We start from the raw sequence: 12,077 nt of genomic DNA on the forward strand, positions 1-12,077 counted from the left end.
ATCAGATACAGGCGCAACGTTCCACAATTCCCTCAGCCTTGACCCAGTGAAGTACAAAGAAAAGCCATTCCCAGAGAAAAGCAAGCACGGCTCGGCGTTTATCGTTTTCAAGAGCCTTGGTGATGCTGTAATAATGAAAGAGCTACAGGATATCGCGCACGGACCATTTCCAACATCCGAATGCGCCGTTTCTTCCTCACTACCGAGTTTATAACTTACCTGCGTGGTGGGATGAGCCTGGCCCTGATAACCCCGCCCCTTTCTCCGCGTCCTTCCAAACAGGAAGTATAGCCTGACTCACAGTTCACGCTGTTGGAGCTTACACACCCTGCCACGGCCCAACCCATCCTCTGTTCCCTCCCGCGGAGAAGAAAAGAAATGTTTTGGAAAGTCTGATTTCTTGGGCCGTTTAGAGGACACTCTGACTTCTGCAGCCCGGACACCTCCACCGGGGTCAGGGGGCGGCCCCAGTCGGTCACAGCCGCAGGAGGTGAGTCGAGCGTTCTGTCATCGTGAAGGTGTGTGGATAGCTCGCGTTCGCTTCCTGGTTTTATTTTTCCTTGTTTATTTGTACTAAAGTTAAGAATCTGGAAGCTAAATTGTCCCCGTAGCTAAGAAATCTAACATGCGCAGCAGCTGTTGTTCTTAAGACTTGAGTTTCGCACTGTGTATTTCACTTACCTGTCTTAATTTCGGGACCCGTGCCTTCTGAAACTGACACCACGAGCCTGTCGCTTTTTAGTTAACATCATTCAGCACAATGGAACTATAGAGCCCTTACTTAAAATATTTCAAACAAAACTGCACATGCTCTTGAGAAAAATTCTGAATTGCCTGATTGTCACACGTGGAATGGGGCCGCTTAGCATCTGTGTAAACAATGCACATTTCCGAGGTTCCATTATACAAGTTTACTTTGCGTGCTTACCAGCAAGGTTTTTTTTTTCTTTTTCAAACTAGGAGTGTGTTGCTCGCTCTGCTTGCTGAGTACAAGTCCGAGCTCGCAGATTTCCAAAGGCAGCTGCAGAAACGCCCCCTGCTCCTCCTGACAGGCTGGGCTGCAATGGAAACTCGTATTAAGATTGTGTTTGTGCTCGGTCTGATAGGAGTCACACCTGATGCAGCTGCCAGAGAAATCTTTACAGGTCTCTCTGACAGGACATTTATCTTTTCCGGCATTAACCCTTTCTCTGGTGGGGGTGTCAGAAGTGTTACATTAGTAAACCATGTTGAAGATGGACAAAGATGATTGTTTTGGATGAAATGCATTTTAGGAGGCTACGTATGCCTTACAGCATGGGGGTTCGGATTCACAGCAACACGTTTGTCCAAATTACCGGGGGCACCATGTTTCAGTCTGGACTTTAAATTTACAAACCATTGCATGGTGCGTGTTGGCGGCCTGGTGTTAACCACTCAATGTTTTTTCAATCCTTTGTAATGTGTGAGTAAAAAGGTGGCGTTGCAGATGATATTGCGACACTGGGGCCTGCTGCACTTCTGGCTGTTACGGGTGTTGCTTTGTTGTTCTCTTTTCTGGTCCTAATCCTGACTAGCTTTAAAGCTGTCTTTTCTGTGATCAAAGCAGCCATGAGCCCTCTGGAGTGCTTCTCAATATTCAAAACAAGGGTAGAGGGACTGTGGCTTTTTTAAGGTCCAGCACACGGGCCCTGGAGTCATGACAACACAGAGTGTACTGTTCTTATGGGGATATCTAGTTTTAGCAGGTGCTAAGCACAGGGAGTTGCTCCTTTTTGGAGCAAAGGCCCTCACACACCCCGAGAGGTGTCCTGGTTCATCATCGGGCAGCTCCTTGTTGGGTTGGCGCTGCAATGCCCAACACTCTTTACAGGAGATCTTCTCTTTTTGCCGATGTGTGTAGCATGAGTGAATAATAAATGGGGAGTAGAATAGGAGACCTAGAATAGGAGACGTGTGTTTAAAACTATCTAAAGGGATCCAAACAGGAAAATGTTTTAATACGGAGGTCCCTTTTGTCAAGGATAAAAACGTGGTTTGAGCGTAGAATAAATATAATGGTCTATTTAGCTGCAATATATATGAGCCAAAAATGTCAACCTTTAATGCTTGTTACAGTCCCTAGCAGATCATGGCATTTCGTCAGGACCAGGAAGACCTTAGTCTACTCTTCAGGGTATGTGTGTTTAAAATAGACATTCAAAATATGCACCGTACACTCTACATAGACATGTGGAGCATCTCCTGGAGGTGGATTCGTGAATTCGGAAAGCAACGGCCCCAATAGGACCGGACAAGTTGTACACTTGAGAGCGTACCGTCCATGCTTGTCGAAGAGCAGTGCGGCTGTCGATATACCCTGGGCCCTGCCGGCAAACTACATACATCGGCAAAAAAGAGAAGATCTCTGGTCAAGAGCCCTCTCGAGGGGCCCGTTAGGCATTGCAGCGCCAGCCCAATGAGGAGCCGCGTGATGATGAAGCATGACACCTCTCGGGGTGTGTGAGGGCCCTTGCTCCTAAAAGGAGCACACCCCTCGGCGTAGCACAAGCTAGACCTAGTACTTCTCTTTATTGCCAGTTAATTCTTGTGGACCTCCTTTAATACTTGGTATGGATATGTTTGCACACTTTGCTTCAGTCATCACAGTGTTGTTCTGCACTTTTGCTATAGGCAAGGTTCAAGTAACATGCAGAGTTTGTCTCCTTAGGGTCTGGTACACGCAAGTCCTCCAGGTTGGACATCAAGTATTAGCAATACCCTTCTCTTACTGACCTTGTCATAATTCTTTTGTCTTGTCCTTTCATCTTCTACTTGTCTGGGAAACAGAGGAACCCACATTTCATGACAGAGCGGGTTCTCCCCTTGAGGTAGCATGTTCGATGGTGCACATCTTGCTTGAAGCTGTTTAGCCTGTTGTCCTGTGAAGACCAAGGCATGACCTGCTAATGTACAATTTTAAAACGTGACCAGGTTCTTATGGAACTTTCTTTCTCCAAATAATGATCTACTATCTATTTTTATTCTTTTCTGACAGTCTTGAGTTTCCAGTACCTTTGACTTGGCATCTTAACTGAGTGATCTCACAATTTTTTGTTCTCATTTTTGTTTCTTCTACCTCAGTACATTCTACCATCTTTGCCAGTATCTGGTGTAATGACAGATACTATAGTTGTCAGCTCAATGCCAGTATTCCTTCTCAATACTTAAACGTGTAAGTTGAGCGTCCACTTTTCAATCATTATGGAAGGGTGAGGTACAGATGCCTGAAATAGTGGTAGAATTTGATTGTGCTCTATAACAATTGCGCATTGATTCCCAATTTCAACCAGTGCTGCTACAGAGGCAGGTGTGATTGTTTCTTTTTCATCTGCCGGTAATTCTGACCTGTAGATGATGTTTTGTGTCTGGCATATGTAATTTTTACACATTGTCCCTGTTCGTTCTCCTGCACTAGCATTTTTTCTAGTTTGTGGGCGACAAGGAATTTCCGCAAATTTAAATTCACTTTGGGCGGTGTACTAAACAAATGTGAAGTTTGACAGAAATTCACTTGTGATTGCCTGGAAGTTTTCTTTGTTTTGTGATCCAGTTCCATTCTGTCTTATCTCGTTATGTCTAAATGAGTTGGTAGGTTTGGGATCAGCCTTCCATGATATGTAATTCCCTGGTTTCACATACGTAATGAAGGATGCCTTGTAAACTCTATAGAAAATGGGCAAGAATGTTGGGATGGGTGACTACAATGTCAATGAATGTCATGATATGTGCAGTCCTGACGACAATATCGGTAAATGCATTGTCAATGTATGCCACAGCCTGTGCCCACGTGGCCTCGACAATGCGCGTCAATGCAATGTCAATCTATACTGTAAGTTGTGCCCGCACAGCAGCGCCAACATCAGCAATATTGATATCCATGTATGTCATGATTCACGCTTGTACGATAATATTATTATTGTTAATAAGAACAACGCCAACGTACGTTCAGACCAAAGCAAACATACCTTTGACAGAACCAATGCGAACAGTGTCCATGTGCAAAACTATTACTGTATGCACCATGTTGGTAATGTTGATTCAAAAGGATACTAGTGGCTGCCATATTATTTTTAGGAGTTCCAATGAACTCCCATCAGTGCTGTCTGATTCACCCAAGGTGACATCCCCATCAATCTGAGTCAGAGAGATGTGGTAAGGCAGGTCCTGCGACCAATGCCCACACTTATTGTGTAACAAGTCACAGGTGGGATCCACCATAAATAATAGGCAAACATGCACCCACATAGAACCCTGATCGATTCCACAGATAGATAGTTGCACCACAACCAAGTCAGAAGTAAAACCCATTTGGCCAAAGGTTTGCGTTCCCCAGAAATACCACAAAGCTAGGTACCACATTGAATTAAGTACAATCAACCAATCAGGACACGACATGTAGCGATTTACGGGTTCCTCACAGCGGACATCTGGACACATACACACTGGCCCACACTAACTCTTCCTGAGGTCGAGAGCCATCTGTGTCCTTATCAGATGCGCATATTTGATTGATTTATGACTGAGATACTCTTTTGGAATGTAGAGAATATTTTATTGTAGCTCATGAACTGCATAAATTGACGCCAAAAATGTATAAATTAAGAGATTTTGCGCAGACTCATTCGGTCCAGGATCTCCTGGCTGCAGCGTTTGATTACACCAAATTGACCCTGTTTTGTCAAACGCCTGTTGTCTTATCATTTATTTAAGGTAAATTCTTATCCATGCAACAAGAGATTAGAGAGTCCCATTGAGGGACTATCATTTAATGATGTTCAATAACAAAAGAGAATACCTTCAACTGCCCTGAAAAGACAAAGCCAAAAATCTTTTCTACCTTGCAGCATTCCATGCACATATTTTCACATGTACAGAGTGTGTTCCTCCAGTTGTATGAATTTAAAACGCATGCCTTTAGAGTGAAACTTTACCACACAGTGCCTTTACTGCAAGTGTGCCTTTACCATGCAAACTAAGTATATTTAATTTAAAATATATGTGTGTGTGTGTATATATATATATATATATATATATATATATATATATATATATATATAACACACAAACTCTCTACTGCGCTTAAAAGAGAGAAGGACTCGCGCTCAGGATAACAAGAGTTTATTTCGGCAAGGTAACGCGTTTCGACAGCAAGCTGTCTTGATCACACAATTTGCCAAATGACACAGGGAGTCAATACATAGGTATTAGATACAAACAAAGGACTTAATGTTTGGTAACTGATGTTATGAAAATACAGCGGCCATCTTAACACTGTAAATTATATCCACCACATTGGGTTGTATTTATACTACAAACATGTCATATTATATCCTGAAAACATGATTATGAACGTCTATATAGTTCTAATGCCTGTAACCAGATCCACTGTAATATGTACATTACTATATACATGTATTTACAAAGTGATTTATTCGACATAGTGTCAATTTGATCTGCAAAGTTGGGCTACATATATGTGGCATAGTGCCTCATTATTTCAAAAATAGACCTTCATTGTGTCAAATGCACAAATGGTTTCCATGGACAGTTATCGATATCGTAGTACATATATATACATTTGTAGATGGAGCAGCATATCTATACAATATACCATATACGTTTTCCCGTGTCACAAAAAGAGAAAAAGTGAAATGTGCATAAAAAGTGCAAATTACTATCAGAATTTGTCTAAAAGGGACTTCCGGTTGACGAAATGACAGAAAATTCCAGAATTTCATTATAGCCAGTCTCGTCCACCTAAAAAAATCAGATAAGACTAATCAAGTGATGTGTTGAAAGTGAAAAATAAAAATGAAAATAAACAGAACATGGAAAACAGATGTTAGGATCTATATACATGAGAAAGGGAACATAGCACTTCATTAAAACGGGTCTTCTTGGTGTAACATATATATATATATATATATATATATATAATGTATCCAAACGTAGAAATGTGCGCTCAGTACAAGGTCAGCAATGCAGTGCATGTAGTTTAATCCACAATGTGAATTCAACTACATGTATTGCATTGCTGACCGTGTGCGTTTGGAGGTGTTCGTATTGTGAGTACCGGAGTTCTCGGCCAGCATACGCACCACCTCTCTCTGGTCTGTGTCCCCGGAAGGAGCGTCTTCATTGCAGCAGAAATATAATGTGTAATTTTATTTCCCCTACACTTTTTCTAAAAATAATTATAACTTAAATATTGTCTTAATGAGAGGGAACCCCCGCAACCCCCCCTTTTTAATTACTCTTACCACCACTACCCACCTTAAACCCTAAAACACCTTTACCATCCTATACACCTACTAACCCCAAACCCTGATAGTACCCTTATGGACCTATACCTCTGCCCACCCATAGACCCTAAAAACACCATTACCACCCAATACCCTTACCCACCCTTAAATCCTAAATAATATATACACACATACACTTACCTTAAATATACTTACCTTCTGGGTAAAGGCATTTGCGTTGTAAAGACAATGCATGGTAACAATATCGTGGATGGTAATTCTGGTGGGTGGTGTTCATGGGGTAAGTGCATATTGAATAGCTGGAGACTTTGCTTATGATGGATTGTGTTCTGAAGTAAGTTCACACTGGATAATAACCTATATCTTAAAACCCAGATGCCAATCAGCATTGATGATTCTGGGTCTGTGATGAATGCTGTGAAATACCAGGAGACAGTCTTTTCTTTTTTTTAGTCCTTATTGAAAATGGGTGATTGCCTAATGTCAAACTTTATGGATGAAATAGGGAACTGTTGATACTGAAGGAACCTGTACAGCCGGACTAGATGGCGGAAACATCTTTATATGTACACCAAACAAACAGAAAAATGTAGACCTGCCCAAAGCACTATGTAATAAATTCTTGTAGGTAAACTCCCCCAGCAGCAACCACTGCACCGCGTCCTGCTGTCATGACTTTAGAAGAAACTCAAATATTGTTTAAGTGACTGGTTCAACCTCTGCCTGTCCACCTGTTTGTGGATGATAGCTTGTAGACAGATGATAACCTCTCCCACATTTTTCTGAAGTTATTTGAATGGATTTTTATATAAATTGAGCCCCTAATCAGTCACAATTCATTCTGCCAAACTACGGAGATGAAAGATTTCTCGAATGAAGTCCCTCCCCTGAGCAGTATTGGTAGGCAGTTGTTTAAGCGTATAAAATGTCCTGCCTTAGTTAAGTAGCCCATCACCACTAAAATGGTACTGTACAGGGGAGTTACGCAGTAAAGTCCATAGTGATGAGGGGCTATGAAGATTGAGCCGTTAAAAAGAGTTGCAAAAATCATACAGGCCTTTGAGACTTTTCTCCTGAGCACAAGAGGAGCCATTTATAGCTTGGCCTTGATTGTTTGGGCCATGTATGGCCACCAAAAAAAGTGAAGTGCAACTCAGTAGCATTTCTTTCCCTGGGATGTCTTGCCGCTGTGGAATCCTGACACTACTGATGGGTTTAAGTGGAAGTTCTTCTGTAGGCAATAACTTGTTCTCCTAAAATAACAGCTCATCCTGATATATTCTGACATAGGAATTAAATATTAGCCACTGTTGCATGTCTATGGTTTATATACACCTTTTAACTTGATCTTAGAGCTTTTCAGCATATGTTGGATCCGGAGTTGGTATTGGCAAAATCTAAGTGGCATGGTGCTTCCCATCAAACTCTTCTGTTTGTCAAGAGAGGTCATCTGCTTTACTGGTCGAACTCCAGGAAGGTGGGTGATATTGTACTGAAAGTGAAAGAAAAATAATGACCACATAGCATGACTAGAGATGGCACACTTCGAAGTTTAAAAAAAACAGCTAATTCTTATGATTGGTCCACACTAGAACACAATGTAGTGCTCCTTCCTCGTAATTCATCTAATGCACAAAGGCTTTTTTTGTAGCGAGAATCTCTCTATCATAATAATTATTATAGCGTAATTCTTCTCAGCATTTGAGTGTTCTGGTTTAAAAAACCACTAGGTGTAGGTGTAGGGCTTCTGTCTGCGGATGTCTTCGAAAAACAATTGCACCTACAGACGCGTCTTCCAGTATAAACTGTAGGTCTGTATTTGGATGCCTTAAGATTGGTTCTATTGTGAAAGGGGGCCTAGGGTTATGGAAAGCAGCCTCTTCTTCTGGCCCCCATATGAAAGGAATTCGTGGCTTAGTGAGTTTCATGACATGTTTGACAATATCAAGGAAGTTTGTTATGAAATTTGAAAATCCTGAGAATCTTTGTATCTGTTTAACCTTCTTAAGTTGAGGTCACTTTTGTACTGCCATGACTTTGAAAGAGGCATCAGAATGGATTCTAGGGATCATAAAACACCGAAAGGTTGTTTCAAAAACACATTTCTCTAATTTAGTGTAGAGATGTGGTTTTTTGAGATGCTGTAACAATTTGGCAGAGATGTATATGATATTATCCTTTTTTTCTGAGAAACTTGGGCATACTCTAGAGATGATGATAAAAGGGCCAAATATGTTTCTAAAGATGTTGTTGACTAAATGGGTGAAGTCTGCAGGGAGATTGCATAACTCAAAGGGCATGAGCAGGTATTCAACACCAGGGGGTTAAATGTGGTCTTCCATTTATCTTCTCCTTTGAAGTGTATGAATTTTTTACGCACCTCTGAGATCCAATTTAGCCATTTCAATTTAATCCAGTAAACCTATTAATGGTAGAGGATTACAGTTGTGAATGTTAATGGCATTTGATTCTTGGTATCCTATGCATGGTTTATAATCTCTTCCAGGTTTGGGTATAATGAAGGTTGGAATCTCACCAAGAGTCGTGGATTGTTGATTAAAAAAGGCTCAATTCTCCTTCAGATATTCTCGCAGGACTTCATCTTCTTTATGAATTATACATTTGAACATTTTGTTCTTTTTGACCCAGGAATTAATGGAATAATGCAATCATATTCCCTTGGGGGGTGTAAGAATTTCTCCTCCCCTTTACACCAAACACATCCTGAAAGTTTTTATAGACACCAGTTAACACTGTTTCATCAGGTTTCTGTTATAAAAATCAGAATGGGGGTTGTTGTATTGGAGAAGATGTACAAAGGTAACAATGTGGCAAATTCAATATGATTTTGTCTTCTGACCATTTGATGATTGGCTCATTATTTCAAAACCAGGAAATCCCTAAAATCATGGCCACCCCTGGAGCATCTATGATATCACATTGTTAAATGACTGATTGGTTTACTGTGCCTAAAGGTTACGTTTTATAGATTACCTCTCCAGAAATTAAGGTAGTTCTATCCACTCAAAAAACAGGTCACTATTCATTCTTCTTTAAAATGGGGTGCATCGCTCAGCAGCGGATGTTTGTTCTGTTGGAGATACATCTTAGGCCCACTTCCAAGGGTACAGGACTCTGGTAGCACCACTCGCAGATGTCAGAGTCTCGGTAGGAAAGCAGGTTGGTTGGAAGTATATTATGTCCCTGAGACTTCAGGTCAGGAGACCAGCTAGCCAGCCCTTGGAGTCACTCTGGCTTCAAGTGATGCGGGTCCCTCCCACTCCCTTCACCTAGGCAAGAGGGCAGCAAGCAGCAGGTCATCACAGCAAGGCAAGAGCTCAGCAAAACAGCAGAGTGGCAGTCCTTTCAGCAGAATACAGTCCTTCTCCTTTCTTCACAGGTCCAGAAGTGTACTGAAGTGGTGGTGTCAGAGGTCTCCAGTACTTGTACCCAGTTGTGCCTTTGAAGTGGAGGAGACTTTAAAGACATGCATTTGAAGTGCACAGAGGTCCTCCCTTCCTGCCCTGGCTCCAGACTCTCTACAGGAGGGTATGCAGCCATTTGTGTTGGGACAGGACACCGCATATTCTGGTGTGAGGCTGGGTCCAGCTCCTCCCTGCCAGGATGGCCCATTAAATCACACCTAAACTCCCATTGTGTTGGCTGTCTAGGGGGAATACAGAAACCCCAGCTGTCACCCACACCAGACATGTTGTCATAGACAGGCAGGAGGCACCAATTGGCTAAAGTAAGAAAATGCCAACTATCTAAAAGTAAGGGAATATGGTAGCGAATGCACTCCTTCCCTTTGAAAAGTATTACATTTTTGCTTTGACTGCAATGTGAATGCGTGGAAAACAGCTCTGTGAACCGTTCCAGTCACAGATCATATCGTAGATACTGCCAACAGGTGCTATATTCACGCACCCTGCTGCTGCACTGCGAGTATAAGGAAAACATTCCTAAATAAAGCTTACGCAATACTTCCATTTTATCCGAATTCATCCATAGTGAACCAATCTGTGTTACAAGCCTTATATAAACCGTCTCTTGAACATGTTGTGATATACCACTCTGGAGACAGCTTGGTTGGCGGTAACTTTCTAAAAGTGGCATTTTCAGAATTGCAATTTAAAATCCAACTTCCCAATAAGTTTGGATTTTAAAATGTGATTCCAGAGACACCAGACGTGAGGGGGTCTTATTTGTTCCCAAATGGAAATGACACTTATAAAATGTAATAAGGTAATCACAATGTTATCCTATTGGAGAGATAGGCCTTGCAGTAGTGAAAAACGACTTTGGGAGTTTTTCACTGTTTTTCAATACCAGGACATGCAAAACTTAAAAGTGCATGTCCTGCCTTTTACATGCATTGTATACTGCGCTCTGGGTTGTCGTGACCAACCTTAAGGGTGACTTATATGTATACATAGCTGCCAAGGTTTCAGATTGCTTAAGTGTGACATTTTCATAAATCCGGTATAATTATGAGTGGCATTCAAATGACTATGAGTGACACTTTGCCGCTAGCAAAATCCAGCAATGATAGACATGGGAAACATATAAATATCAGCAATTGCACGCATTTAAGCAACGAGAAACTCTAATAAGTTCTTAAAACTGCTGCATATCACCAGAAATGGAAGGGCACTGGGACACACTATACCAAACAGGATGTGAGAGAACATACTGTCTGCAAATGAGTCTCATGTTCCATAACCCTTGTCTACCCCCTTCCCCTCCCCCCAAAAACACAGGATAGATCTTCTAAGGGTGGACTCAAGCAGAATCCCGTGCCTCCCTCTGCGTAAACTGATAACACCATGCTGAGAAGCCCCTATACGGACCGAGGCAAACCACAACAACAAGTGCTAGGCTTGATCTCTGCTGCCTGTCTCATGCAAGCCTCAGTCCCAGCATCATGTCTGTTTGGATAGTATCGCACGTCTCACTGCCAGCCATGCTCCTGCTTGAAACAGGGCAGCAGGCAGCTGACCATCATGACCACACACTACTATCACTACTAATTATAGGGCATAGTTTTGCAAATGTAAATCGTAGCACATTTCCACTGACAACAAACAGCTAAAGTGTTTTCATAAAAGGTAGCGAGTGCATTCCATCCAGCAATAGTGTGGGTTCAAACTGAAGCGCTTAGAAGTGTTCACAACCATTCCATCTGGTGTACTGTAAGAACGCCAGCAGAAATATGAAATAAGCAACTGGGGGCCCAGGCAGCAATCTCAATTGAAATCATTCTGCAGTGTCACTTTATGGTACTAACAAACACTAGCAGGCTGCAGCTCCCTGATCGCGCGCTGCCGTTCATTATGTTAACTTTATCTCACAGAGGCTGGTACTTACTTCCGCCGGGGCCGGCCGCAGAGTCTCAAGGAGTGTGGCGATGACTGCTCCAATAGTTATTAAGGCAGCGTCTGTCTGCAAGGCCGGGCCAGGCTGCAGGCTCAATTAGGCCGCGAGCCACCGCAGGCCACTGTAATTCAGGTTTGCCGGACGCTTCAGTGATAGCCCTTCAGGCTGGCTGTCCAGTGAGTCCTAGGCACGGCGTCCAGTGACACACAGACCCTGTCCTGGCGGCTGCTGGAACCCTGGGTCACTCACTCCTCTTAGACTCCCTCAGCTCCGGGACTATTTAATTGTGGGGGGTTGAGTAAATTCTGGAGTCTGCTGCTCACTCTCTACAACAGGCTGCCAGGCTCAGGCCATTTAGTTTCCAATGGCGCCCGCCTTAGTCCAGGCTGCCTGTGAGTCCTGTGTTTGTCCCAACTC

General features: G+C 42.5%; 1 protein-coding gene across 1 annotated transcript in view; it reads left to right on the forward strand.

The window, feature by feature from the left end:
- The first annotated feature begins 256 nt into the window (after positions 1 to 256).
- The window catches only part of LOC144818378 (tight junction protein 2-like), a 438,051-nt gene continuing 426,230 nt past the window's right edge, over positions 257 to 12,077 (forward strand). Inside the window, exon 1 of the mRNA XM_078675742.1 lies at positions 257 to 490. The gene's annotated coding sequence lies outside the window, so the exon portion shown is untranslated. The remainder of the gene's footprint in view (positions 491 to 12,077) is intronic.

This window comes from Lissotriton helveticus, chromosome 2_1, assembly GCF_964261635.1.
Source record: "Lissotriton helveticus chromosome 2_1, aLisHel1.1, whole genome shotgun sequence".
In the NCBI taxonomy this organism is placed as follows: domain Eukaryota; kingdom Metazoa; phylum Chordata; class Amphibia; order Caudata; family Salamandridae; genus Lissotriton; species Lissotriton helveticus.